This window comes from Rousettus aegyptiacus, unplaced genomic scaffold, assembly GCF_014176215.1.
Source record: "Rousettus aegyptiacus isolate mRouAeg1 unplaced genomic scaffold, mRouAeg1.p scaffold_m13_p_18, whole genome shotgun sequence".
NCBI classification, from domain to species: Eukaryota; Metazoa; Chordata; class Mammalia; order Chiroptera; family Pteropodidae; genus Rousettus; species Rousettus aegyptiacus.
In genome coordinates this window covers 7,934,270-7,960,544 of record NW_023416293.1, presented here as the reverse complement: position 1 = coordinate 7,960,544, position 26,275 = coordinate 7,934,270, and the positions used below count along the sequence as shown (strand labels likewise).

At 39.9% G+C, this 26,275-nt stretch overlaps 1 protein-coding gene and 1 pseudogene across 6 annotated transcripts in view; one reads left to right on the top strand and one right to left on the bottom strand.

Annotated features, from left to right (window-relative positions):
- Nucleotides 1–26,275, bottom strand: part of BRINP3 (BMP/retinoic acid inducible neural specific 3) — a 295,934-nt gene that overhangs the window by 4,496 nt on the left and 265,163 nt on the right. The window lies entirely within an intron of this gene.
- LOC118613527 lies at nt 23,295–23,413 on the top strand (annotated as a pseudogene).

Genomic DNA, 26,275 nt, shown 5'->3' with positions numbered 1-26,275 from the left:
GCCTGGGGCTCACGCCGATGCTCTCCTGACACCTAATAGTCTCACTTATGGATATGATTTCACACCACAAGGAAAAGAATGTCATTGCCAAAAGTCCCTTGGCCATAGTCTACCAAGGAAGTAGTATGTGTATACATGTATGTGTATATATATATGCATATGCACATTATATAATATACACACACATAAATATATATATCAAGTGCATACAGATACACATCTATAGACATACACATTTATGAACTTGAATTCAAGTATCTACTAATATTTTCAGATTGTAGAAAGACAGTGAAAAAGTGAGAGAAGCAGTTGAAGATATGTTATATTCTAGCACAATATTTTCACAGGTATTTTAACATTAAATCTTCACAATTCTAACTACTCCCTACGGGCGCTCATTACCCAATTTCTAGATAAGGCCATGAGTTGTGAAAAGCTTAAACACTTAGAAATTTTTGAAGGTCAAACAGCTACTAGTAAGTAATAAAACTGAAAGGTAACCCCTGGTCTGTCTCCCTACCGACACTTTTTGGGATGTGAAACCAAAAGCGTAAGCAAAAATTAATAAGTGGGACGCCATCAAACTAAAAAGCTTCAGTCCAAAAATCTGCAATTCATGTGGTTGAGTGCGGTACACTGAACAATCTGCTTACTTCTGAAACTTCCTGTCCACATCTATGCTGTATTTGTATCCTGGTTCAGGAAAAATCAATACATCTTTCTTCTAGTTGTGATGTAAAAAAATATATATATATCAACATTCAGGGTGTGAACGTGAGGCACACAATGATGACCACGACGGTTTTACTAGGAGCAAAGAGAAGATACTGCCAAAAAATAAATAAATCCCACATAGAATCCACATTTAATTTTCCTCCAAAGATTACCAAAAATTGAAATATACTGCCCACTAAATCACATTAGATATTATTAAGTTGCAAAGGCCTTGAAAATTATTTGTAAGCGTATGTTCTGGCTAAGTGGCTGGTATGACACGAATGGAATTATTTTGCAAATATGGATAAGTCTGGCTTCTCTCATTTGCTTTTCTAGCCACCTGGTTTTCACCCAAGAGTACTCATTACATCAAGTCATTGTTAGTCATATGCATCTCTCATTACATTATACATGTGGTCCGAGAAAAAATGTTTCCTTCACCACGTTATTATTGTAACTTACCTAAGTTAGTTTACAGAACGTATGCTTAAATTACACATCAACCATCTAAACCTCTTTTGGTCTTTAAATTTGTGCATTATGGACCCAAATCTGAAAATGTAAACAATTTAGGAATTAAAAAAAAATGAAACATTTAGTTTCATTTCATCCTTCATGGATCTGTTTTTCTCTGACCTTAATATTTCAAACTAAGTATGAATTGAACATGATGACTAAATTAATGAAAAAGAAAGGAAACTGGAAAAACAAATTTAAGACTAAATTGGAAATTTCCTTTTTTCTTTTTCATAGACAAGCTAACTGTCTTCCCCCCTAAACCCCCCCAAATAAAACTGCTAAATCAAAATTGAAGTACAGACTTTGTTTGGGGAAAAATGTCAGAGGGAATACTTTTAAAAACTTCTCAACGCAAAACACCAAATAAATCTGGCCTTGTATAAAGGTTTTAGAAATGCATGCATGACCTGGAAGAAAACACAGACTAAACTTCGGGGCTGGAATTTGTGATCATGAACATATCCAGACATGAAAACACAGCGCTCTTAGAAAAGCAATCGATGAAAACTCTTACTCCACGATCACTAACACATTTGACGACAATGATTTGGATTCCCATGTGACTTTCCTATGGGAAAAATCTAACCGACCAAATTAGACAAGTACTGTAGGTCATGTAACAGCTAAGTCACCAAATAACAATGTGGCATTCTGGGCTATAAGGGGTTTTTTTAGGAATTTGGTTGACTGGACTGTAACCTTTAAATTGGTCATCTTTAAGGCACAAACGTAATGGAGATCCTGAAGCTTTATAGTTGTTAGAGACTGGACCATCGGAAAAAGAAAAATATTACCTTGCAGGGGTCCTACTTAGGTGACCTTCATTTATAAAAAAAGAAAGTCTCAAAAGTCACATGCTCAATACAGTGGCTTTATATAAATATTGCCTAGTGTTGGGACTAAAGTCCTATATTTCAAATCATAAATGTGGAGAGAGGTTATGGCACAAAATGACCTGAGAAGAATGGAATGGGCGCCCCAGGCCCCTAAAAATGTCACCTTCTTTGGGAATCAGTAAATACTGCGGTTTGTGTACATACGCGTTAAAATGTTGCAAAATGTGTACAATGATTTAAAGAATGACAGTTTAGAAGTTTACAAAGTGGCCTGCTAGTCAGCAAGGGAAAGCGCGTGGGTTTCACAGTGGACTGTACCGCCTACGTGTGCTGTGCTGAAACCCCGTCTCCCGGGGCGCGAGTAGTAGGGACTGGGGCGTTTGGGGGTGCCTAGGTAAAGACAGCGGCGCCATTACACATGGGATGAGCACCTTCACTAAAGACCCTCGCGCGTCGCCTCATCCTCTTTCCCCCACGTGACAGCGCGGCGAGAAGGTGGCCGCCTGTGACCCGGGAGGCGAGCCCATCTGACCCTGCCTTCCAGCGCCTTGACCGCGGTCTCCTGGCCTCGAGAGTTGTGAGAAAGTTAGTTCTGCCATTTGAGCTAGCCAGTTTAAGGCTTTTTTTTTTTTTTTGACATTTTAATATTACATTTAAGTCTGTGAAAAATAAGAACATATCCACTGACTGACTGTTTAGAAAACATACCAGTATGTCTAGCTTCCTTTGGCCTCATTATTTCCCAGATGAGACTACAGAAAATAATACCTTAGCTTAAATGGCCATTTTGCATCTATTCTGAAAACATATAATAGAGCAAGCACTTCAGTTCTTGGGATCTCAGGCAGACTTATATAATACAGAACATCTCTTTCCTCCGTGCACAAGACGTTCCATTAACCAAAATATCATCTGATTGTGAAAAAAATGAGTCACCCTGGATGACATCAGCAGTGACACAAATCAAATGGGGATTCAGAATGTCCTGTTCTTTTTCACTTTCAGGGCAAACTATAATAGTACAAACGAGAGACTCCTATCGACTGGCAAAAAGATAGAAACTTCTATCATTTTAAGAGCTTAATCCATTTTGTTGACAGGGGAAAAATTCCCTAAGTCTATTATTTAGTGTTTCTGGTTAATTTAATTTTTGAACAGTGAATTCACGTCCAAATCATTTGAAAATTAAGTATTATAATTTTTGGCTTACGAATTTGTTATTTTTTAAAATTAATTTATTACTTGTCTCACTTATTATCTTTTGATAATGAGTCCTTGGAGGATAAAATGAAAAAGATGCATTCTGCACATATAACTGCTGAAACCATTTACATGTTTACAGACGAAATAAGGAGTAATTGCTCTAACAAAAATAGTTGAACTTGCCAACGGTTAACAAAGGCCATTCCAGAGACACAGAAAGTATGTAGTTGGCGTCAAAACCACATTTCCCCCTTTCCCCGGGCCACCTGTATCATGCACCTTCATGGGCATCCCTAAGGAACAGCCACAAACACGTAAGGAGAAGTTACTCTGTGCGCGGGAACATTTAAGTAGTTTGCATATGTTAACACGGACTCGGTCCTCGCAGCAGCTCTGCGGTGAGCACCGCCAGTATCCACGTTTACGGGTGAGGGGCCCAAGGTACACGCGGCGCCCTTAACGAACCAGCACAGCCTGTCTGTAAAAATGACACAGAGCCCACACTCGTCACCACTCTGCTATACCGTCTGTGATGCTCCCAGCCCAAGAAAGACAAAGTCAAAAAATGTCGAGAAAGAACAGTTTTCTAGGTAATTATAATTTCAGTCTACTTTTTAAGGTGACAGTTTTCTGAAATGTTTTGGCAGCCGAGATAAGTTTTGGGGAAAAAAATGTGAGCTACTATACTGTTTCTGGATTAACCAACACGAAGTGAGAGGAAGACGTAACTCACCCCAGCATCAAAATGCCATCGTGGCATTTAATAATCGCTGCAGTTCAGCCCAGGACATGCTACTAAAACCTGCATTTCATGGATTTTGTTAAAACAAGGTGGAAGTGAGATTCATGTGGTTTAAATGGGATTCAGAAGTGGCTGGGATGGATTGTCCCGGAGCCATTCTAACTGGATAAGTAAAGAAAGAGTGGACCCGCCTCAGCTTTCCAGGTCACATGTATCTTCCTTGAAAGTGTGAGACTCAACAAACAGAAACCTCCTTTAAACTGCATGAGTCACGCATTGCACACTGCTGCCCCCGACAGGAAGGGGCAACACTTCACCTGCTGAGCGGGAGGAAGGCAGGGCCGCCTCCGGCCCCGGAACAGCTCAGCCAATGGGAGACGGCCCAATGGGAAGCCACTATACTTGCTTGTAGCAACAGTATAGCTCAGAATAAAATCTGGAGGTATGGAAAAAGAAAAATGTCTTTAAAAATATATGTGTTACCCTTCGTTAGCCATAACTCTTTAATACAATTGTTTTTGAAACAAATTAATGTTGAGTATATGCTGTTTTCTTTGTTCATGAATTTCAAATAATGCAATAGGTCATTAACTGAACTGATATCGAAGTCATCGAGTGTTTCTATGTATTAGCATATCATTAATTTCTTCACTATGGTATCATAGAAGCCAAGCAGAATATCCTTTACATTTCACAAAGCTTTTTGTTTTTGCCCTGAAAAGTTTAGACTCCATCTGCAGTTTTAGATTTTAAAACAAAGTCGGTAAACTAATAAATACTGAATTTTTCAATCCAATGTATGGTTTTCCTCTTCCAGTAAATTGAAAGTCTCTTTTTAGTGTTTTTCTAACAGTATTTGGACTCTTTATAAGAAATGGCTTATTTCTCTCACTTCGGTTTATTCCCATATATGTCACTCCTGTAAATGATCTGAGGCACAGCCACGTCCTGTTCGTCTAAATTGACAGAAACATGTCACAATGCATCAAAGCCTGAAGTGCTGGTGAGGTTGTGCTGAAGTATCACATCCCCCAGGAAAGAACCTGGGATTAAATCAAACCTACAACTTTCATTTCAGAATACAAAGAATACATTTTCGTGGTAAAAGAAAATAACATAATATATTTTCTTCATGAAAGTATTAGAAACAATTGTGTCAAATCCGTCTGCTACTTCTCTCGCCTATAGCTATCATTTCAGCCCCTCTTCTTTTCCTTAAACCATCTTTGAACATTTGTTCGAAGTGCCTTAGATTATATTATTCTGATCTAGAGAGCATACAGGTCGAGGTGGCATGTGAACATGAAGTTCCAGAGCAACTGTTTCCATGGCAAAGAAGCCAGTCCATTTAAAATGCATGGGGAAAGAGAGAATAAGCCAGATCTCTCTTACAGAATCGTGCTAGGTAAGTAAATCTACCAAATATCTTTACCTTTAAGGATACACTTTTAGTAAGTTTCTCTGCATGAATGCGTTATCTGTGATCTGGAATGCCAGGAGAACAGGGGCAGAATCTGTCAGAATCAAGTAGAATCACTTTCTCATTTATAAATGAGGAAATGCAAAAAACATAAGCAGTTTGCTCCAATCCTCCATCAACTAGAGGAAAAACTAAAACCAAGTTTAATATCTTGATTATGTTGCTATTATCATGGAACAGTAGCAACTAGATTTGAAATCTGGAATCGGACTTGTGCAGGACCAGGTGTGTGGTCTTGAGGATATCATTAACCAGTCTGGGCTTCGGTATTTTCACATCCGCCACAAACTAGGCTGTACTGGACTACTTTTCTTTCCAGCTTGGACAGTCTAGGTTCTACCTGAAGATTCAATATATTTTTTTCTCCACTAACAGGGTTTGCATAAAACATTGTTACCCCTAAACAAGCCCAGTGCCAATGAACTGGGTTCTAGTAACTATTAAGTTCTGTTAATAACAGCTTAAAAACACAATCCAAATAAAACCTTTTGTTTTCTTCAAATATTTTAGGAATAAGTTTGCCACGCCGTGTATGCATTTATATGTACATTGGTCTTTTCTGAATATACTGATTTCATTGATACCTAAGTAAGGTCACATCACACCTCAGATCCCAGTCTTTCAACCATCTCACTTAGCATAAAAGTGGCCATCCGTCGAGACGCTCTGAGGCCCTGCATAATCGCGCCCCGGCGACCCCTCGACCTCCCCCAGCGTCCCTGGCCCCCTCGCTTCTTCCCGATCGCAACTCCACTGCTCCTGCCTCTGGCACCGACACGGGCTGCTTGCTGTTCCTGACGCCCCCGCGTCACACATCTGTCCGCTTTTCCTCCTTTACCTCAGATGTCTAAACTCATTTTCTTAGCCGAGGCTCTCCTTAGACATCCTATTCACAACGGCGGGCCACCCCAGCCCCATTTCTCACCCTTCTCGGCTTGATTTTTCTCGTACTACTCATTTTCCATTGTTTTAAATGTCTCCTTTCACCAGCGCATCAGCTCTGCTGAGGGTGGGAATTTGCACCTCACTTGTTTCCAGTCGCATTCGCAGAGATGCTATTCAGCTCACAGTGTGCCCTCAATAAATTATGTTGAGTGAATTCACGCACATAATTTATAAAGTGAGAGCCATGTTTATTAGACAAAAATGTCTATTCAGTCTGCTTGTGTCCAATTTATAGAAGATTCTCTTAGACACAGAAAACACTCCTCGGCAAAGCGGAAGCACCTTCACTTGAAAATTACCCATTTCTTCCCCTCTTGCTCCAGCCCTCGGTTCTGTATTTCAACTATCAAAACTCTAATCTGTTTTCTTCTATCAAGCACTGGGATATCTGGCATGAAAGTTCCACTCGGGAGAAATTTTAGAATACAGCGAAATTGAAGAGCAAAGAGAAGGCTCGATCCTTCGACATGTTCCTCACGTACAACTCGACAGACGTTTCTGCGAGCCGGCTTCGTGTCGGAGGCCCGGGGGGCGTGCTCGGCCCCTCGCGCTCTCCCCCAGCGCTGAGACCTCCCTGCCGTCCGCACCGAGGCCATGATCGTCCACAGCGCGTCAAAGAGTGGAAGGATGCGGCAAAGCAAGTGCTATGCCTTCACGAGGACGGGCCGCAGACAGCGCGGCTAAACCATGGAAACAGCGAGCACCTCGCCGCCCGCAGTGACGGGGAAGAGCCGGGCGCAGAGACGCCTGCGCGGCCACTGTCGCCTGCAGAGAGCTGCGGCGGGCAGCTCGCCCCGCTGCTCTGCCGTCCGACCGAGAATGTCCCCACGCAGAACGGCGGGTCGCGTGGCCGCCGCGCGCCTCGACGGGCCGGGCCAGCGCACGTCCCCCGCGCGTCTCCCTGGGGACCCTCTGACGAAGAAGCCACGCACTGTCTCAAAAAGCTGCCAGGCGCTGAGGCACCTTCGCTTGGCCATTCCGTTCCCCGCCCCATTCCATACCACCCGGGACAATCGCCGTTCACTATTTCCCGCACAGTGTAGAACCAGAGGAAAAATGAAGTTGTTCCCCGAAGCGGCAGACGTTATTTATTATAGCTGGTGATTTTTATCTATATGATGCTACGTTATAATAGATTCTGGCAGCCTTAAATTTCTCCTCAGAATCAATGCCATGGTGGGCCCGAAAAATGCTAATTGAAAGCAGCCACCTTTCAGAAACGTAGTTGAAAGCTGCTGTTCATAGCTGAAAATTGATTGAAGCAGACAACATGCGCTTCTAGAAGCAGAGTCTCCCACAAATAACGTGTTCTTCTGGCAAGTGCGGACATGCACGTTTCAGAAAAGCTATGGCATGCCACACACACGCACAGGAAAATCAGCTCTCAAAGTGGTATGTCAACATTAATTTTCATAGTTTTGTAATATCTCTAATCATAACCAATGGGGTTAGGCAAAAACACCTGCTGTCCTTTCCGTAATTGGTTTGACAAATTAAATTCAAGGTAGCATGACTACCATATAACTAGGTACCTACCCTGGGGTAAGTCTCGCCAAGTGTTCTTGCAATGTCAGCGGTTGGTATAAACATAATATTCTGAAGGGACTTAACACAATTTAAAATGAACACATTTCCATTACCTTTCTTAATAGATTATCTGATTCAAGAACTGAGGTAAACATGAGTTTTTATTTATGGAATAGTTACCTGAAGAGAAATGGAATGAATTGAAGCTATTAAAGTACCTGGCTATTTGCATATGAAATACTTTTGATTCTACTAAGTTCAGTGAATTTGAGTGCCTTGTGTTTCTTGAAATTTCTATACACAAAGACAGATTCCTGTTTTTCTACCTGACTGTAAAACACTGTTTTCAGGGTATAGGAACCCATAATCTTCACAGTTATTCTCCAACTTAAAAAGGTTACTTCTTTAAATCAAGTTATACTTGATGGGAAGGGAGCGATTGTAATAACGTTGGTCGTTTAAACTCCTATTCTGTGCAAACTATACTTGGCCTTCTCATCATAATGACTTTACAGAATATGGAATGTAAAGGATGAAATCCTTTTGTAATTTGATTGTTCCATGTTAGGGCTGTTTCATTGTTTTTTGGGGTAAGTAAAGAACAAACATCCTGTTAAAAATTTTATAGCTGTAGTATCAGTCTTTAAACACATTCCTACAAAAATCTTGGTATAAACTAAAATGTGCATATAGCAATACATGAAATTTAATAAGTATTTACTAAGTTCATACCATATAAATAATTGTTTAAAACCTTAAAAGACACAAAAGCTACTTTTAGAGAGCCTACATTCAAATTTTATAAATTTTTAATGTTTGTGTATAAAATTTTCAGATATACACAGAGATTCACTGGAAGTCCCAGGTATTCCTGACTCAGCCTCAACTCTTCACTATTCTGAGTACAATTCTATAGTCATCTCAAAAGTTAAAATGTTACACATTAGTTTACATAATCACAACTGCCATTATCATATAACAAAATTAACCATAATTTATTAATAGTGACTAATACCCAAGCCATATTCCCGTTTCCCTGAAAGTCTAAAAATAATTCCTTTTAATTTTTAAAAATCAGCATCCAAAGAGATTCTACTCATTTCCTTAGGTAGTTGAGTCTCTTAAGTCTTTTTCAGTCTTTCCTTTGTTGCTCCCTATGCTGATGGCTTTTTTGAGGAAATGAGACGTGTTTTATAAAATACCCCACTGTCTGGATTTGGCTGATGGTTCCTCAGGGTGCCATTTAACTCGCTCCTCTATTTCTAAACTTTACTGCAGATGAGAAGTTGATGTCAAAGGTATGAACAGATAACCGTGCGTAGTGTTTTGAGGCCGACGGTATGGAGAAATCAGTAACCTTCAAGCATTTACTAATTTTTATATTTAAATTAATAGGCTGCTTTCAAATTATGAATACACACAGATGCGACTCACGTAGTATAAAAGCTCTGATTTCAATCCGAGCTCAGAATTTATAAAATACGTTCATAAAAAAACAGCCTGCACAGTGCAATTAAGTCAAATACCAGGTCATTATGTCTAACCCTATACTTCTATTTCCTCCTATGAAAGTAAAAAATGTTATATGGTAAACAATACAACCAGAATTAGGTTAGGGAAGGGTTTGCAGTAGACACAACTCTTCACAAAGGCTCTACGAGAGGAGAGAGATGCATAAGACATGTATTCAACAGCTATTTCAGGCACTTTACCTAACAAGGTCATTTAATTCTCAACTAATCTGAGTTAAATATTTTTAATACTATCCTTTACAGAGCACATTCCTGAGATTCAGGGAGGCTGAGTAGCTTTCCAAAGGCCACGTAGTAACGAGTGAGTGGCAGATTAGGAGTTTGAGCGAAGCCCTTTCTGATAGCACTAACTTAGGAGCAGACAGATGAGTACAATCACAGGAGGAAATCCTGCTCCAAACAGACTGCTCTGCTGCTTGTCATTTTTTCATCTTAAAATATATTCCTTTGCATCCAGAAGAAAACAAGAAAAAAAAAAACTGTAATTCAAATTAATTATAAAAACAGAGTGCCAAGACTGCCAATTATAATTGAAAATATTTGGTTATATTCCCAGCTTAACCAACTAATGCCAAGTTTCCCTCTAAGTTTAGTCTTAAAATAATTACTTTGTGTATAAGCAAGAATATTTATTAACTGGTGTTTAGATTTTAATTTTGTAATAGAGAAGTATTTTTATATAGACTTGATTTTACCATAGCAGCTAATATTGACTGCCTATTATTTTCCAGGTACGTTTCTAAACACCTTTAGTTTATTGATCCATTTAAGACTCAACATGAAACTGAGACATGTACTAATATCGTCTTCATTCTACAGATGAAGAACATGAACTGCGGTGAGGAGTGACGTAATTTGGAACATGAACACTGAAATGGATGAGCGGGGACCGAAACGAGTCATGTGGTCCTCGTAGGAACTGCTTAATACTGCGTTTCCGTAAAACTGGCTTCGTCCTGAAGACACAATAAAAGGTGATGGTGTTTCCTCCAGGTAGTTAAAACTTCAGTCAATTCCAAAAGCCGCATCTATGCAGAAAAGTGGTAAGAATGTGTGACAGCACTGAGGAGGAAAAAATGGAAAGGAAAGAAATGGAGAAAACCTAAATCATCCATTCGTTTGTTTATTCAAGAAACAGATACTGAGCTGTGCTGGTGTTGTTGTGGTGGCTGTTGTGGTGGTGGTTGTTGTGGTTGTGGTTGTTGTTATTAGCCCCCCCAATCCCCCGCATAGTCATAAATTCAAAGCTTCTTCCAACATTTGTCTCATGCCTTTTCTGGATTTCTCTTCCAGTGAGAAAAGCTATGTTTCTACATTAATGTTAAGAGTTAAATCTGAACCTTTAGAACCCGCCAAAATGGTATTTGAGAGAAGAAAAAAAAAAAAGAATAATTGCTATTTATACATCTCTGATTTTCTGGTTTGTAACCAAACACACAAGAAAAAAAATCCAATTAGATTATTTTCCATGCTGCCATTATCAGAATTAATGGTTTATGTCTTTTACATGTGAGTACTTCTTGAGGGTTTCTACATTTTTAAGATATTGGACTAAACTTTTCTTTTTATTCTTTTGTCTGCCCTCTATCATTTTCTAAAACCCTTTATTAACCACAAAGTTCAGTTAGACTGAATGCTGACGTCTATTTCAGGTCAGAAAAAGAACATTAAACTATAATATTTCGTATGGAATTGAAATTAAACTAGGGAAAATGCAAATAAGAAACATTTAGGATAGCATGGCATGTTGTCTACCACGGTGAAAATGCCATAAAATGAAATTAAATATGGAATGATGAATAAATCAGACCAATTTGCAAAGCTGAAAAAGTCTTGCAAGCCAATCTCCTACCGAATCTTACACACGTGTGTTGGGTGGGAGCTGTGATTTGCCTCGTTAATGACAGACTGCTACTTATGTAATCTCCAAAAACACAACAAAATGGGTTTCATAATTTGGGGATATGAAGACAGTGAACACGGCATGTTAGTATTACAGATAAAATAAAGTGTTAAAAATCAAAGCTGGATGAATAGTGCTGCTTAAAAGCAATTTGCACAGAAAATGCTATTGAAATGTGCCTGTATATATATTTATAAGATAAAATAATATTCCTATTTATAAATGCTCAAAATTTTATTACCTTGTTCTTTTATTTTGGAATGTTAAAACAGATAAAATATGAATTAGTTTACTTATGGATAACTTGCATAAGCATAAATATGAGCTTAGTCAGTAAGTACTCATTAAGTTCTAATTATGTACCTAGCATCATTTTAGATATTATGTGAGGAGAGTGGGAAAGTAGGGATGAAAAAATAGATTTTCTTTGTGAATCCCAAGTGCCTATAACACTAGAAATGCACAAACATGTAATAAACATATAACCTAAATAAAAAGCAAATTATAGGTTGTGCGGATACACAGGAGTGTAGGAGGAATTATAAGTTGCCAGTGTAGGAGGGGTGATAAAAATACAAATCACGTGGGTGGAAAAAAACTAAAAAAGAGCTGGTACCTGCAGCGAGGCTCGCAGAAGGAGTGCAGTATGGGAGACCGAGGCTCCGTCCTGCGGGGAGTGATGTCACGCAGAATGGTCGTCACCGGAGTGACAACGTTCGCGTGTCCCCAACTGCCTGCGGGCCCTCTCCAGCCTTAAGTCCCGCTATCTAGTGAAACCAGCATGTCTAAGATTGAATGCTCCTGTTTTTTTTTTAAATATTTTTCTGCCATTGTGGCCATTGTCCATCCAATTGCATGATTTTGAGCCCATTCATTTGTTCACTTGCTCATTTATGCATTGATTCATTTTACATACTTACTGACTAGAGATAGAGATGTTACACTGGGTTCAATGGTGACACCCCCCCCCCATTCTTGTCTACCCGGAACCTCAGAATATGACCTTATTTGGATATAGGGTCTTAACAAATGTAATTAGTTGAACTTAGATGAGTGCCTGATGGATTAGGGTGGCCGCTATCTAGACGTGGGTGCAGAACTAGATATAGCTGGATAGTGCTTAGTCTGTGTGAGCCTCTGAGGTTTTAAGACGATTAAGGCTGAGGCCATGCTCTTCAGAGGCTAAGAGTCTAGTGTAGGAAACCTGAGAACCAATCTTGAGTTCTCCTCCTGTTGGAAGAGTCACCATGGGCCCTGAGCCTCCCGGTGCATTCTTCCTGAGCATGCCAGACGGGAAGGCTGAGCTACCTCCTGACGCTGAGCAGTTTCTGTCGCCAGCCAGTCACACAGGCAGCTAAGTAAGTCAAGGCAACTCCAGCCTGGTGGGGACTACTGTGCAGCTGTTCACCTCCCAGGAGGAGGGGGACTGGCTCGTTTACTGGTTGTTTTTTGCTCAAAAGATATCGAACCCTTGGTGCCGGTTTCTCCACTGTGAGGAAAGCCTGCTGCATGCAAAGTACCCTCGTGGTGCTGTCGCACTGTCCCTGTGTGAGCTGGAGGCTGGGATGACATGCCCGTCTGCTGACGCTTGCCTGGCTCTGCTGTGCAGGAGCCATGGGGTCGCGTCTGTCTCTGACCCAGAAGCCTTGCGCCTTCTGCCAACGTCCATAAAGGGGAACGGACTATCATTAAGTCGCGAGCGGAATCCCACAGCTCATGACACTTCTTTCCTAGCCAGTTATTTACTAAATTCTATTGTTTCATCTTCAGTATCTCTTAGCCTTATTTATAATGCCTCCAAATCTATCATTTGGTTTAATTAAAAAAATATATATATAAATTTTTTTTTCCCCTAAATGAGCACCCACACCAATTAGCAGGAAGAGAAAAAGAGTCCTCACTGCAAAGCTCCCAAGGCAGCATTCCAGGTCCACATAATCTGACCTCATTTAGCGTCTGAAATCTGTTATTTTACTATCCATCTCAAAGCAACTCTCTTCAAAGTGTTAAGCTAAATGTCTCCACTTCCACATCTTTGTTTAAATAATTTCCCTTGTTTAAATAGCTGCTTCCAACTTTGCTTAAGTCCTACCCTTATACTAATCGACAAACTCCGTAGAGACTCTCCACATCATCTTCAGCTCCTCTACTCCTTCATGATATGAAGTCATTTAAAATTTCTCTGTATATAGCGCATGCCCTTATTAAGCCCCTAAATGATCCTAAGCTTTTGAGAACTGATGGCCGTATCTTATGTTTTTATTCTTGGATCCCAACAAAATGCACAACACATAGAAGGTGCTCATTTACGTTGAAAATAATGTGATGCAAGAAAATGATACATGATGGTATTTAAAGAAATCATTTCAATTAAAACAGTTTAAAAACTATTTTAGAAAGCTCATGTGTTTATGCTATGGATATAAGAAGCCATTCTGAACACAAAGCATTGCATGTAACACTGTGGGTATAAAAATTAAATTTGACACTATTTCATAGCTTATCAGAGGAGACAGAGATACGCCAAAATCAATGCAAGGGGGGAAAAAAAAAAGGACAGGAGCGAGTAGCTGCCCCCTGCAATTAGTGTGCTTTATCATAAAATCAAGTCTATGCCTTTCAGGAAAGCCGAATTGCAGTTTATATTTAATTGAAATCTTTAGATACATGAGACCACCTTTTGAACATCGTGAGAAAATATATTCCATTGAGTGTCATGAAGGTGACTAAGAAAATTAATTAGATCAGCATTCACAATGTACCATGAGTCAGAGAATCCTGGAAATTAGAGCAGGATAGGACCTTGGAGAACACCTTGTCCAACCCCTTCACTTGGCAGATGAGGAAATTGAAACTCAGTTGGTAAGGATAATTTCCCAAGGTCGCACAGGTAATTAGTAGCAGAACAAGGTCTCGAACATAAGTATTCGAATGCCTAACGAGGGCCCTCTCAACTGAATAAAGGGCACACTGTTCCAAAGCATTAAAAAATACAGCAGAATAAAGTTTCACTATCAAGCACATTTTAAAGAGGTAAATGTGAATATGCATTTATATATTACAGATATATGCCTTTATAATATAGTAGAAAGATATATAGATACGCATGTATCTTTGTTCTTCTTAAAAAATACACTGTACATTTCTTTTCAGCAATTCTTAACACAAGACCTTTGCTGATAATGATGAAGGCACAAGCAGTGAGAATGAGACAGCGCTTCGGAATACATAATTGATTTTCTGCACAGTTCATCTGATTATATCTTAAGGAATTTGCTACACTTCCAGAAATGAGTCTAACACTTGAAAATTAAAATCATGATGGAATTACCGGTATGGTAGAGACTACGACTTGTTTTGTAATATTCATTCTTCCTTTCTTTGCATGGTAATAAACTTTTAGCTGAGCACATGGCCAGGCGAAGGCTACAGTTGCTAATCTTTCTTGCAGCTGAAGTGAATCAAGACTAAGTTCTGGTCCCTGGGTTGTAACTGGGATGATACATTCGACTTCCGGGGCACGCCTTCAAAGGAAGGAAATGTGCTTTAACCTCTCTCCCTCCCAGCTGCTGGAATGGAGTCACTACAGCACGATCTTGTGCCCTGACGTTAAAGTCATGTGTGGAAGACGGCAGAGCAACAGCCAGAAGGAACCGCCGCGCCAGCCCCACGAGCCCTCTGCAGGTATTTAGATGGAGGGAAAGATACTTCTAGAGTGTGTGAACTACCACTGGAGACTTTCTCTTCACAACAGCTTATCATATATTCTGCCTAATATAAATGGAATTGATTTGACCGGGGGATTTTTAAGTTTACATCAATAGATAATTTTATGTGTAGAGCATCAGACAAAATTGGACTGAAAAACAGACCTTTGCCAGAATTCATGCTGATGACAATAGTTCCAACCAAAGAATTTGAAAATATCCTACATTTAATGATTCGTTCCACAGAAACATTGATTTTTTTTTTTTTTAGTGAATTATTTCATTACATTGTATTTCTATACTTTCCATGTGTCCGCCTTGAGTTTAGAGGGCTAGCTGCCGTCTCAGATGCGTCCAGTGCCCGTCCGCACTGCCACCACAGTCCGCCCTGACGGCCTTTTCTCTGTGCTCGTCTGGATATCTCAGAGGCACACCTCTTGGGCTTATCAGCTGGTATTAGAATCGATTATTTACTTATCTTTACTTTCCACTGAAGACATGGTGCCTCGGTACTGGGCGTTGCATCTGTTAATTCCCAGCTTACAGATGAGGCTGTGTGTCTTTGCTCCTGCCATTTCTTCTCCCCACATCTGCATGGTCTAGCTCTTACTCACCTTCCTGTCTTTGCTCAAATCTTATCGCCTCAGAGAGACACTTCTATGTAAAATGGCACCTCCTCCCCAGTCATTATCACACCCACCTGGTTGTTGCCTGCAGAGATTTTAGTCTTATCTGAAATTAACTTATGATTGTTTATTGGCTGTTTTTTCCTTGCAGTTTTCTAGAATGCACATTGCATGAGAGAAGGGGGTGCTCACTCAAACACGGACACGTTTTCTACCTTTAGCAGATGCACAGGACAGCGAAGAAAACATTTAATAAATCATTACCAAAGTAATCACTAAGAGGGCAGTATGGGTGTTATAAAAGTAAAGTGCTGAATTGAATCAGAATCAGCACTCATTCATCTCTTAAAAGCATAAACCACAAAAACGCGAATCTTGGCATTATACATAATATGGGAAAAATGTGCATAAATCAGTAACTTCCAGTGTTAGGGGCATTTTCTTAATAAACTAATTTAAACCAATACATTTTTATATGAATATATTTTAGTTTCTCAACTAAAGAGGTAATAATATATTTAAATAGCTATTCTAAATTTTGTTCTTGAAACTGAAATACCATTAATTCATTTTACATTTACCTGCCTAAGAATACCTAATGAAAATGTACATGTGGTCAATAATTTTATTGGGAATGTTAAAGTAGTTTAAAATATGTTTATTCATTCATGTAAAATGGAAAAGACTGAGCTATTGAAAACATTTTGTAAAATAAAGATGTCTTTAAGTTATATAATCAAATGTCAATGCCACTAATATGCATTTTATTTTTATGCTATCATCTTTTCTTAGACCGCTCAGCCATCCTGATCTGCTTATCATCTTTTCTTTTTATAACTGAATACACACATTTAAATACACACACACACACACACACACACACACACACACCCTTTTGTTTTGCTCAGAACTGTTTGATTGAATAACTGAGTACTATAACAGAGCCAAACTGTCACAAACAGCTGTCCATCACAGTGGCCAAGTGGACTTCCTGACCCAAGAAATAAAAATAAAAGTGACGGATGTCACTTCTAGAAGGAAGACCTAAAAATGAGCACACACTTTCGCGCTGTATTTCCTGCCTCTGCAATCATGGAAGCATGTGCAGAGACAGACTACCCGTCAACCTGGGTACCCGAGTAAGTACAATGAGCAGAGTCCCTGCGAGGCTAACTCTGCTTCTTCAGGTAATACAAGAACCAATCTTTGTTGTGTTACATCACCAACATTTAGAGTTCATCTGTTACAGCAGCATAACCTACGTAAGGCTGCCCTAAAATCAGTCGGGGCGGGGAACAAAAGCTTCAAGGGTCTTTCACTGACTTAAATGTTCTGGTCCAGAAGCGATACACGGCATCGCTTCTCTGGATCCATTGGCTCTAACTAGTCTTGTGGCCCCACCTAACTGCAGGGAGTTAGAAAGCACAGGGAGGGGGACATCCGGATGCCCAGGAGTCGATACGTGTTTCCATCTCATACATCATACTCAACAGTCCGTGAATTTTGTAAATTACTTTGACTTGCTTCCTCCAGAAAAATGGAGAAACAACTGTTTTATGTGGTCGTGGAAAGGATCTGATTAGGCGACGTCTGTATGGTCAGTTCCCAGAAAATAGTTAGTGGCTTTCCTAGGCTTTAAGATGGCTTCTGACCATGTTATTTTGTAATAACTTCAAATATTTATGAAGTAATTAGTATATGTTATGTAACTGACAATTCAATTTTTATCTGCCAGACTATTTTTTGAAGCTCTAATTGAAAAAATTGATTTGTTTATATCAAATGGAAAAGAGATGGTTAATATGTAAATGTCATCATAGTCTATTGGTTTCACTGAACTTAAATATTAACTTGGTCTAGAATTAAATTTTTTAGAAATTGTTCTGAAATCTGTCAAAATGGAGAATAGGATACAATGCCAAACTCCACACACATTATATGTTAACAAAATAGGTTTCTAGTATGCACTCTCATTTGATATTTGCCATGGCTTACCAGTTTAGCAAGTGAATACTGGCATGTCCATCTATGCCTGAGGTAGCAGAGAATCAGGAGAAAGACTAAACTACGTGACCCAGTTTTCTGCACATGCGAGGCTGAGGGATATGAGTTGAGGCATTTGCACATGGCTGGTGTTTGACAAATCTTGCTGAACCCGTGTATTTATCAGGCATGGCTTACAGAAGGCCAAAGAAGATCTATTGCACAGTACTGATTCTGCACCAGAAAGTACAAAATGCAAAATAATTTTAAAAGCTTTTAAATGTGTCTGCTTATTTTATAAAAATAACAACTGAAAGTTATGGTTTGATTGGTGTATACAGGACAGTCGAAGAATTTTCACTAGGCTTTCATTTACATATAGCTTGATTTCTGTCATAATAAATATAAACCAGATTCATTTGTATAGGACGATCTCATTTATACAAAACCACTGCTGTATTATTTTGCTTTAGGTAAGGATCAAAATAAGAATCAGAAGTGTGAGGAGGTTAATAACAGAGAAACCCTACTCCTTCATTCTTTTCATTCTTCCTAACAGTTTTCTCTATATAAGCCAGTTCTAAAATTTACCCAGCACAGCCAATAATTAAAAAAAAAAGAAAGAAAGAAAAGAAATATCTTTTTGAAATGAAAAGGCAGTAATTTTATTGTCTGCTAGATGAAGAGTGCATGGAGAGAGACATTTCTGGTCATCTCCGTGCAAGTAAGCATTAGACTATAATTTTAGTTTGTAGTGCTATACTATTTACCAGTTCTGGGGATATTTGTAATCCATGCAGTCGACAATTATAGCATTATGTTCTTTAAATAACATGAAAAAGACCAGGTGCAGTTTCTGAACACCACGGACGATCTGTGCTTAGAGCGGGATGCCTAATGCGGAGAATGAGGGTGCCGTGACGAAGACTTTTAAACTGTGGCTGTCAGCAAACGCAAGGCTGCTTTCAGCTGCCTGGTTAGCGGTCTTTCTTATTCCTCCAGCATTTTTCCTCCAAAAGTCACAAAGAGTGTACAGATAAAGAGTTATAATAATTCCATATTTTGTAATGGATAACACAGAACACTATTTGCATATTAGACTTCTAAAATCAAGATAGAACAAGAGGTAAATAATGATGGTAAGCATGTGAATAAGACAGCCAGTCCTAATTTTAAAACAACATAGTGTACAAAACTCTGTTCTTTAGAGAAACATCCTTTAAGAGTTACATATCTATTTTGGAGGCCTGAATTTATCTTCCGAATTTTTGAATACAAATTTCAATGTGGCTGGGCTTGCAAATAGGAATTGCCAGGCATGGGGAAACCGGAGCAGGAGCAGAAGTGTATTTTCAAGAGAGAATTTTGGAAGCATGTATAGAGGGCAATTCTGCTTGTGCCGTAAAGATTTCTGTCTGATTTTAGACGTGTTACTTTATCTCTCGAGTTTGCTGGATTGTCTGAGCAAATAAAAGAGTTGACTCAGATCTTTGAGCTGTTTGTGTGTATGACTTTTCCCTTGAAAAAATAATCCTTAAAAATGTCTTTTCAATCTTTCCAAAGCTTGTTGCCTGCCTTATGTCCTTTGAGCAATTGGGGGCCTAAACTCACCAGACTCTTAGCTCTCTCTTTGGTTTGTTGATTGGTTTTACTCAATTTAAGTCTTTCATCAAAACATTTTTTATTCTCTCTTCTAAAGTAATTAGCTAATTAACAAGATTCAGTGGCCTCAAACCTTTTTTAGCTGCCCTCATGTACGCTATGCATTATTTTTATCACCCCAAGAGAAGAAAAGATTTGCTCATCGTGGAAGCCCTGAGCAAAGCGGGGTGAGGGGCACCGCTGCCCACGGCCCTTCCACTCGTGCCGATCCTTTCTGAGGCCTGCCTATCTACGGTGTTCTGAGAGCACCCCGTGCAGAATCCTACCTCACCTTCTCAACGACTCAAAGAGTTAGAATGGCCTTTTGGAAGTGTCACCAGGAAATGGTTCGCTCTACAGCCAGGGACTTCATTTCCTTGTCAGTTTTGCGTCTAGATGTAGCCATGCGACAAGTTCTTGACATAAGGTAGGGGTGGAAGGAATAACTACCGATCTGGGCCCTTAACACACCGGTGGTGCTTGTCTGCACACGCGTGCCCCCTTAACTGGCTGGATGGTGATGTCCCGAGGAACCTTGGAAGCCACTCATTGGAAGCACAAAGCCTCCGCGAGGGAGAACACGGAACGGTCACGTGGAGCACAGGCCCGAGTCCCCACACCCGTGTGCCCCTGCTCCCCCTCCCCTGCAGGCCTGCGACCGCCTGGGGTGCTTTAAATGAGGGGAGATGAATCCCCATGGCGTTTGTTCATGATGTGTGATGACGCTCAGCGAGCCCTTTGGCAGGTCCGCCTATCAAAGAACTGAAGACTCCTTCCAATGGGCATGTCAGTGTGCCATTTTGGAAGTGTGACTCCGGCTCAGGCACACGTCAGATGACTGCGGGCCACCCTTCCATTTCATGAGACCCCGAGCAACAATCATGAAACAAAAACCAACAAAACAAAACAAAACACCCAACTGAAGACTCCCTGAATCCTGACTCACGGGTTTATGTTATAAGAAATATTATGGTTTTAAATTGCTAAATTTTAGAGTAACTTGTTATACAGACATAGATAACTATATCCTACCGGAGTTTACAGTAAGACTATGAACTTACTCTCAAAGAACTTGTGATATTTTCTTTATATGGGGGTTTATACTTATCCATATAATCAAAAATATAATGTAGGGTAGTTTATTACACAGTGTTAAAACAATTAAGTCTGCGAATATTTACTAAACGACTATCGTGTCTTATTTAAAATATGTGTGGTTCGGCAGTCTCCTCCCCAGCATATATCACAGAGGAGGTCACTGCGCCCATCAGAGGCAGGGCACGGAGCTGCGTGTTCATTAGATAATAACGTTCGGCGATGGGGGTTGGGGAGTTAGGGTGAGAATCACTAAATAATGTATCAAAAGTATAGTGGATGCAAATTAGAAAATAAATACTATGCAACACTTAAAAGTCACAAACTATAGGTATAGAAAAATACACGGCTCTCACCACACACATTTTATAAAAAAGTAGCAAATGAAATGCATGATTAATGAAATTAAATATGCACACTTGAACATCTTCACATTTTACAATGGCATCCACATTTAAAGCCACACATCAAGCCCAATAGAGTAGATACTCATCAGAATGGAAGTATGGATAAAGAATAAGGCTATAATACATATATACGTAATCTAAGACCGGGCCCTAGCCTAGAAAGAAAATCATTGCTATGAACTATATGTACCATTACCTCAAATCTCTATACCTATGGATATATCAAAACCAAACCCAACAGAAAAACAAAAATAAAAACCACCTACACTGCTTTTTTTTTTTTTTTTTGTATTTTCGGGTTAAAAATACAATAGTAAAAAAGAAACATGGTCCCACTGTGGATTTAATCCTCAACAAGTACATGAACCAAGAAACAAACAGGAGACTGAGAGTGTCCCGAGACAGAGGACCAGCCTCCAGGGCCACTGCGAGAGCGGGGCCCTGGGCAGCGGCTCTGCAGCTCAGGTTTGAGCCGAGGGCTGAAGGGCTAGGACTGACCGTCCTGGCAGAGCTGCGCCAGGATGCGCATCCCAGGCGGAGAGCAGGAGCTTCGCTGTGGGATGCCAGGGGCGCTGGAGAGCAGCGTGGCTGCCGCCGCGTGAGCTCGTGGCGCGTGACGAAACAGGGCCGGCTCCGGCAGGGCCACGCTAGACACAGGGAGCGGATCCGGGTTACAGTCTTAGGGTAAAACAGAAAGCGGGGGGGGGGGGGGTACAATTATGTTTTTACCAAAAAAGGCATCCCTACTGCTGCGAGAGGATGCACTCGAGGGCAGAGGAGAGCAGAAGTCAAATGATTTACACTGCTTACGATGCCGCGGCTAGAGCTCCGACTTCAGCAAGATGTTGGAAAGAGCGGAGCTAGAAAGACCGAGATCAACGGATTATAGATATTTAGAAGTAAAGCGAGCAGGACTTGCTGCCGGATGGCTTATGTAGGATGGAGGAGCACGAGAAACCCAGGATGCCGCGTGTGTGTTTTATTTGAGCTACTAGGTGGACGGGAACACTGCAGCACGAATAGGTAATGTTATGCAAAAATTGGTTTAAAATAATTTTCAGTATTTAATCACTCATCTTAAATCACACTGAAACGTGGACATATTGAGAGTTAACTATACAAAGAAAAATTATTATAACTTAATGTGAATAGAATTCTCAGTAAATCCGTAATAGCTTGGTACCTCCCACCTCCTCCCAGAATTAGAGTGCACAGCGTTTGCGACCACGAGCTTGAATGCCCCAAGCCCTGGGTTCTCACCAGCTCTGCCTCTCACCTCTCAGACACTGGGTAAGACACAACCTCTCTTTGATTATTTGCCCACCTGTCAGTGGGAATGATAGTACATAAGCCACGAGGATTACACGAGCCAAGGCATGAAAAGAACTTTGCCTGGTGCTTGTTACATAGAAATCTCTCAATAATATGCTTCTCAAACAAACATATAAAACCCAAATAAGATTACCTTCCCTTTCCTAAAAGATTTATTCTCCTAGGTGAAAATGGTATAACGTGCATCTTCTCTGTTCCAGAAAGCATGCTAAACCTGAACGATAAAATACTGAACCAAACAATAATGGTCCCGGCCATTTAGAGACTACTGTCCAACAAGAGAGAAACATGATAATCGGGAGCCGCATAGATCAACACAGCGCCAGCCTCTGGAAGGTGCGAAGAGTGCAGGTGGACAGAGAAGGGGAGCCGCGAAGGGCAGGCGGGGTGCGAGGCCAGGCCTCGGCCCGAGCGCACGAAGGCTCGGCGAGGGGCGTGCCCGCCCCAGGAAGACGGGCTGGCGTGTGGGTGCAACGACCTGGCCGGGAGGAGGCTCCCGACCTAGGCAGGGGTCACGAAAACCAAGGGGCCTGGACGAGGGATTTCAGTTTCATCGCAGAGCAAATGGATAGGAAGAGAGAGAGTTACATGATCTGATTTATAAAATTATTCAACCTGTAGATTGCTTTGGTCAGTGTAGACATTTTAATGATAAATCTTCCATGAGCATGGTATATCCTTCCGTTTATTTGTGTCATCTTCAATTTCTTTCATCAATATCTCATAGTTTTCAGAATCTTTTATAGGTCTTTTACCTCTTTGGTTAAATCGATCCCTAAGTATTTTATTCTTTTTGATGCAACTTAAATGGGATTTTCTTAATTGATTTGTATTTTAAAATGTACTGATATTTATTAGTCTAAAGATACAAAGGTATAAAATCTACTCTTATATATGATACTTTCATCAGTAATATATGTTTATTGTTGTTGGCAAATGGGGTTTTCTGCTATGAAAAGATAATTTTTATCTAAGATGTCTATTTACTTAAACATATTGTAAAAAAAAAGTGCCAGCCACAGGACCATATTTATGCATATAAACCTATTATTAACTATTGCTTCTATTACAAACATAAAATTTTACATTGAACGAGGCATTCTACGGCCATGCTACCCTGAACAAACCTGATCCCATCTGATCTCAGAAGCTAAGTAAGATTGAGCCTGGTTAGTACTTGGATGGGAGACCACCTCAGAAGACCAGGTGCTGTAGGCTTAAAAAAAAAAAATAAAAATAAATAAATAAATAAATAAATAAATATATATATATAATAATAATAATAAAAAAGGGATTATAAACTGAAAAGTTTCTCGCAATCATTGAGGTCAACCAAGGGTTGACTCGCCTAAAAATATAAAAACAAACAAGGGATTAATTTCACTTACTAAAGCTAGAGATGTTAGGATCCAATGTAGCTTCATTTTGACATTTTCTCAACATCACAACAAACCTTTACAAAATAAAATGCTAAAATGAAAGCCGAAGGATATGTTTTCAAACTTGCTGAGATGAAGCGAACTGTATTTCAAAACAACACTTAAATGTTGAGCTAGTCACACAATGCGGGAATAACAAAATTAGCATTCTGTGAATTCATTCATCAGAATGGACTGGTCGCCTCTTTACCCACATACTGTAAAGCCATTCATACCAGCAGCTTAAGGCGCTGGAGGTTGCCAAGTTTCACAGGTGCCTCCTGCGGAGAACGCCACTCCTGCCTTAAAAAAGAAAAACTTCTATTCACGAGTGAGAGAAACTTACAGAGAGGCCATTTTTCAAAATCTTTGAAGCCAATTCAGTTTGGAACTTGAGCAGTTGTACCTCCTCTTAACAACAGGTGCAGAATGGCACACTGGCCCCCTTATAAATATTCCTGAAAGGACCCCTTCGCTTAAGCATTCTAAGGCCGTGGCTTATTAAGCGAGGCCTGCTTTTCATAGGTCGCCTGTGTTAAATGCATCAACTCTTCCACTCTCTACCTAATTTACTTTACTAACAAAAATGTCAAATGCCGACTGGTTTGTCTTCTGTGCAAATGTTGTTGCCATTAAGATATATTTACAGATTTCACATTTTATTCTATAGTTTATATACATTTATAGATTTGGCATTTCTTACATTTACAAAACTCTCCTTTATTAATTTTAACATCTGTTGATACTAGTCTCCCATTACTGACTCCCTGAAAAATATCATTACTACTTTCATTTATTTGATTTTTCTAGATAAGGTTTGATTAAGGATGCATTAAATTGAGTAATATTAATTTTAGGGACAATGGTATTTTATAAGATAGTTTCCATTCACAATCATGGCTAACCTTTCTATTTATTCAAAAATGGCCTTAATATCCTAAAGAGCTTTATTTTAGCTTATTTCTTTAGTTATATATCTTGACATTCTTGTGAATATTGTTTTCTGGTAGATATTCTTACTTGTTTATGCTCACTGGTCGGTAGGCTATTTTTTTTTTTTAAATCATTTTGTGAATAGCAACTTCATTTGCTTAACTTTTTTTTTTTTTTTTTTAAGGTTTTGTTTTCTACTCCTGTTGATTCTCTGGAGCCCTGGAGCCTTTTTAGATAAATAAACATCCCCAACTAATAATCATATCTTTTTTTAAAATACATCTACTTTTTTGCTAATTCCATATCTTGGTTTTATTTACTGGCAGAAGTTCCTAAACAAGAGCAAAAAATAAAAACAAGAGGGGACAGTTTTTCTTGGTCTCAAATCTAATAGCAATATATATATATACTTTTTAATTCCAGGAAAAAATATATACTATTCTTAATTTGCTTATTCTATTAATCTCTTAATTTAATAACAATCCTCATTACGAATATTTAGAGGTAATATCTGAGGGCGCCGCGTACGTAAGAATGTGTCTGTTTTCCTCTTATATAGGAAACCATTTGACTAAACCTAAAATTCTTGTTGCTATTTTTCCTCTCAAAACACCATTAATTAGCCTACCACACTTTATTTTAGCATTTAATGCTGTTTATTATTATTATTATTATTATTATTATTATTATTATTACTACTATTATGTTCACTGGTTAACATTCCCAGTGAGGAAAACAAAATACTCTCTGACCGTCACAGTCTTGGAAAGCAAGACAAGCGAGGAGCGGCTTCCCTCTCGCGGTGCGACCGGGCTGCTGTGTGCCGCGCCTCTGCACGACACGGTCCTGCCGGGCTGCCCCGCTGCCCCGCGTCTCCCCTGAGGAAGGGAGGTGGGCGTTCGAGAAGCCACACTGTGACCTGGAGAGAGCTACTAACTGTCTCCGCCTCCAGAGACGACGTAGCCAGGTCCCCAACAGACGCCTGCTGCAGCCGCCAGCCTCCAAGCCAGGCGCGAGGGGCGAAGTTTTGTCCTCTGTGTCCATGCACAGAATACACTGGCTTGTAAAATGCGCCAAACCTTTAAACTCTCTGGTGCACTAGAAAACACTGACATGGCTGTCATTAACTCAGGAACCACTTCACGAGACAGTCCTGCGGCATAAACTTTGCTTGTTACGCTCTGCCTTTTCCATCCGGATTCAAATGTTAAAGAAAAATTTGCTTTCTCTCTCTTATTGATGCTTCTCCATCAGATACCAGATTACTCCTTGTGCACCTCATGCCTTTCATGTACCCTTTTCCCCTTCATTAATTGCATCTACCCATTCCTTATTAACAATGCTGGATTAGTGTTTTAAGATCTTATTCCAGTAAACCAATTCTGTTTTCTCTAACAGTGCACTGCTTATAGTTTTAAATTTAGAGATATTGTTTATCTTCCAAAAATTTTGTTTTCTGACTGCATGCCTAGCATGGATTCCCTGTCCTCTGAAATTCCTTCTCATTGAGGGACTGGCCGGAGCTGGGACCCCAGCTCATCGCACACAGCAAACCTGGGAAGCGCCATGGGGTGATGGACCAGCAACGCGGCTCTGCAGCCGCATGGCTTAGGTTTGGGTTCCAGCTCTGCTACCACTAGCTGAATACTCTTCAGCCAGTTGTTTAGATCATATAAACTGTAGTGTCCTCGATTGTCATTTTAGGGAAATAACACTATTGCGTACTATT